Source organism: Coenobita brevimanus, chromosome 33, assembly GCF_032717465.1.
Source record: "Coenobita brevimanus isolate Jiangsu-jjx chromosome 33, ASM3271746v2, whole genome shotgun sequence".
Taxonomy (NCBI): Eukaryota; Metazoa; Arthropoda; class Malacostraca; order Decapoda; family Coenobitidae; genus Coenobita; species Coenobita brevimanus.
In genome coordinates this window covers 32,071,867-32,076,707 of record NC_136986.1, presented here as the reverse complement: position 1 = coordinate 32,076,707, position 4,841 = coordinate 32,071,867, and the positions used below count along the sequence as shown (strand labels likewise).

Sequence of the window (4,841 nt, the reverse complement as noted above, 5' to 3'; positions counted from 1 at the left end):
AAACACTCTGTATAGATGTAATTCAATAAAAAAAGCTATAGTATAGTATAAATCTCATAAGACTTGTCAGTGTTGCTTTTGCGACGTTGTCAGGTGGTGACACGAGGGACACCCCTGCGTGAGCGGTTCATACTCGGTCAGTCTCCCGCCATGGAAGCTATAAAAAAAAAAAAAAAAACGCACCTATAGACTTTTACCTAAGGGGTGGTGTGGAAAAAAAGTCGAAAACACGAGAGAAAATAAAGAAAATAAAATTAGTAGTAGTTAATATAAATATGAGAGAGAGAGAGAGAGAGAGAGAGAGAGCACGTGTGTGGCGATGATGTGACAACAGAGCTAACAGACTGAGGTCCCAGAGCGCCCAACCCAAACTGCCTTCATAAAATAGAACGACTTTTGTTGACTTGTGGTAGTCATTTTGATGACCTTGACCTTGACCCCGAGTGCTCATTTTCGAACACGGCCAAGAGTTTGGCCATATCTTGATACCCTGAAATTTTCATGTTGATGGCTCAAACCGTTCATGAGATAAAATGGTAACACACACACACACACACACACACACACACACACACACTGTGAGTGACCGTGGTGGCGAGCGGACATGTTTACGTGACCTCCCGCCCCTGGTGTGACTTGACGCTTTGTAGCAGCCTGGGTTCAGTCTGTTGACCCTGTCCCCTCCCCTGCACTTAAGGTTCACAACTGAGTTGAATGTGCAGTGGCAGAATGTGCGCTCTTCCAATCTACCGGTACTGACCCAGTGAACTTTATAAAATGAAGCGGGGATGTGGCTATCCACCAAGTTCAGTGATTCAGTGCTTGAAAGACCTGGATCTTTTTCGCAATCGTGGTGGGCGAGTGGTAGGCGGATTGTGTGCACAGTGCCTGTGATTACGAGCGAAAAAAAGAAAACAAAAAATGTTGTACCAAGACCTCGCAACCTTTGTGAAGTGACACGTGTATGGTATAACCTTTCTACCCTCCTCCTATCCAACGTAACCTAACTGACCAACAAGATGGAAGAAGTGATCGAAGCAGTGCGCACTACAGGCTGTGACATGATGGCAATTACAGAGGTGTGGCAGATTACCCCTGAAGTGTGTAACATTCAAAACTTTGTGTTATTTCACCATCTCAGGGTTAATCACAGGGTGGAGGGGTAGCGTTGTTCTGTCGCGCTGACCTGAATCCCTCACACCTCAGTGTTGAGATTCCCGAGGGAGTTGAGGCCTTGTGGGTTAGGCTAAACCCCCGTCTCTGCCCCCGTCACACTGCATCTGTCATCGTGTGTGTGGTGTATCACCCTCCACGTGTCCCCACCGCCCACCTCCTCACCAATCACATCATTGAGACTGCCGATGCCTTACGAGTGAGATTTCCTGCTGCAAAGCTGGTTGTATGTGGGGACTTCAATCGCCTGGACATCAGTGAAATTTTATACCAGCTAAATCTTACTCAGGTCGTGAATTTCCCCACCCACGAGCAAACAACCCTCGACCTTATCATCACTGATATGGCCCAGCAGTACTCCCCTCCCCGACCTCTCCCCCCTCTCGGCCGGAGCACCCATATCACCATTCTGTGGACGCCGGCACCTAACACCTCCATACCAAGGCAAAGGGTCACCCGATACCACCGTCCTATGCCGGACTCTGCCATGAGGGAGTTTGGAAGGTGGGTAATTCAACACCAGTGGAGGGAAGTTTTGGACGCTGAGGCTGTAGATACTAAGTGGAGGAACTATGCCACAACCACGATTGAAGCCTTTCACCACTTCTTCCCTATCAAAGATTTCTCTGTGGATACATCAGATGCCCCATGGATGACACCACGCCTCAAACGACTCATCAAACAACGCAACAGGACTTATTACACGGACCGCGTCATGTTCAGGTCCCTGAGGAACAGGGTCATCAGGGAGATCAGGGCAGCCAAGTCATCCTACTACCCAAACAAACTACATCACCTCAAACAGCAAGACAGCAGTCTGTGGTTCAGTAGAGTCAAAGCTCTTTGTGGCTTACAAAAGCAAACTTCTATTCTTCCCTGTACCTCTGACTTATCACCTGACCTAGCAGCTCGAGAGATTAAGTCACTTTGCCTCTATCTGTCAGAGTCTGCCCCCTCTCGACCCTTCTCTCCTACCTGCCTACCTCCCTTCCCCCTCACCATCTCCTTCTGTCCAGGTGGCCAACGTAGCTACAAAATTGAAGAAACTGAGGCATAACAGATCTACTACACCTTCTGACCTGCCAATCAAAATATACAAAGAATTTGCCCCAGAACCTGCTCTCCCACTGTCCGCCATAATTAATGCATCATTATCTCAAAACTCCTGCCCCGGTGACTGGAAAATTTCCTACGTAACACCCATCCCCAAAATCCATAGCCCACAGTCACTGAGTGACCTCAGACCAATTGCCATTACCCCTATCCAGAGCCTTATTTACTAGGATTTTGTTTTCGACTTGGCATATGATTAAATTAAAAACTCAATAGATATACAACAATTTGGTAACATGAAGTCCTCCTCCACTACTCTTTGCCTTGCCAGTTTTCTTGACTTCCTACACAGCCACCTGGACAAACGCAACACCTCTCTGGCTGTCGCTTTTGTTGACTTTAGAAAGGCATTCTACCTTGTTGACAATACTGTTGTCATCAACAAGGCCATACAACTGGGACCCCATCCATAGCTGACAGCGTGGCTGGCTGACTTTCTCACCGGGTGACATCAGGCCGTCAGGTATCAGGGGTCGATCTCCTCCCTCCTACCCCTGACCTGTGGGGTTCCCCAGGGTACCAAGATGGGTCCACTGTGCTTCCTCATCCTCATCAACGATGCCCTCATGGACACCCCGCATCGGTGGAAGTATGTAAACGACAGTACCGTTGGCATTCCCATCAACACCAGGCAGCCGGACTACTCGTCGCTCCAGTCCACCCTGGACAGCTCAAGAAGTGGACTGAAGAGAACAAAGTGACAATCAACCACACCAAGACCGTGGTGATGCACTTCTGTACCTCCTCACAGGCTGTGGATCGTCCCCAGCTGTCAGTGGGCGCCCATCCCCTCCAGTTGATCCAGTCCACTAGACTGCTCGGTGTAATGGTGGATGACCAGCTGAGCTGGAAGCAACACGTCATCAACATAATGAGGACAGCCTCATATAAACTGTACATGCTGCGTAGACTCAAGTCACTGGGAACGCCACCGAAGGAGCTACATGGCGTTTATACCGCCTTCATACTCCCTACCCTCATGTATGCCTCCCCAGCGTGATCCTCCTCGCTCACCCTCACACAACAACAGCAGCTGGAGAGGACACAGAAGAGAGAGTGCAAGATCATCCTGGTCCCTGCCTATGACGGCTACGACAATGCCCTGACTACCCTGAGTCTGCCAAGGCTTTCCGAGAGGCATTGGGAGGCACTGGGGAAGTTTGGGAGGGGGCTATTATGTCACCCTCGTCACCGACACTTCCTCCCACCTGACGCTCCCCCACCACGCTGCGCTACAAGGCACATTAACAAGCTTGTGCCGATCAGAGTGCCGAGGACTGACCAGTACAAGAACAGCACCATTCCATCCATCGTGCACATGATTAACTCAGCCTAGTCCTAGATTTAGCATAAACTATGTTAAGTAAATCCCATGTACATTGTCAGTGTATCACTGCTAACCCAATAAACCAATTATTATTATTATTATTATTATTATTATTATTATTATTATTACACACACACAAACACACAGAGGTGGACAACATTATCACTCTGCCTTATAAAGGCGGGCGATAACAATGCACACCATTACACAGAGGCCATGACATAATGGTGTGATGAATAGTGTACCGGCGGGAAGCTGCCTGGCTCTTACCTGAAAGTCCCTGCTTCAATTCCCGGCACAGTAAAGGGAAAATATTTGAGAATGCACTTCCCTGCCCTACCATTATATTGTTGCTGTAGTTGTTGTTATTGTTGTTGTCTGCTGTTTTCTGGTTTATTGACTAATATTATTATTATTATTATTATTATTATTATCATTATCATTATTATTATTATCATCATTATTAATATTATTATATTTAAACACTGGTGCCTAGATTAATTAACCTTACTTGTCGTGGTGTGCCTGAGTTGAAGCCTTAAGGAGGATAAACTCAACACAGATACTGCTCTATTACGAGTATAAGGTCACCGAGAATCCTCTGCTGCCTTCTTGTCGATTTTTCTTGCCTCTCTTTCCTCCCTGAACTTCAAAGACACTCCTCCTTGTTGTAATCTTTTATTGTGTAGGTGATATTGGTACCACATGAAGATATTTCATGATTCACTCTCCATCACCACAGGCTGCAGGAAAATGTCAGCGAACATTAGATCGTGACAGTGCATGGAGTAATTAGCTTTACCTTATCGCTTTGTACATGAAGTTAGGCATAGATCATTATGAAGCAAAATGAAGATGCAGGGAGTAGTTAGTGCTACCTTGATGATGATGATGATGAAATACAGCAACAAGGAGTAATGACATTATTTTCATAACAGAAGAAGATGATGAAAAAAGATCACAGTACTATAATCTACATTGAGTATTGAGTAAACAATCTTACTGTAGCAGTGTGCGTGCTGTGAGGTGCAATAAGGAACCCGGTGCCGTGTTATCCACTTCTGCCTTATACAGCGCCTGCGTGAACTCCACGCCAGCTGCATCACAGGTCGAGAAAAACTGGGAGGATATAGTTGTCAGAAAAGAAAACCAAAAATATAAAGATTTTTAATGTTTGCTGAATTTTGAAGGTACTGTACATCGTGACAGGGAATGGTAGTCTGCACAA

The 4,841-nt window shown here is 46.5% G+C and overlaps 2 pseudogenes; both read left to right on the top strand.

Moving 5' to 3' along the window:
• Positions 1 to 788: 788 nt before the first annotated feature.
• Positions 789 to 2,735, top strand: LOC145395851 (uncharacterized; annotated as a pseudogene).
• Positions 2,736 to 2,810: 75 nt separating this feature from the next.
• On the top strand, positions 2,811 to 3,622 carry LOC145395850 (uncharacterized; annotated as a pseudogene).
• The last annotated feature ends 1,219 nt before the right edge of the window (positions 3,623 to 4,841 follow it).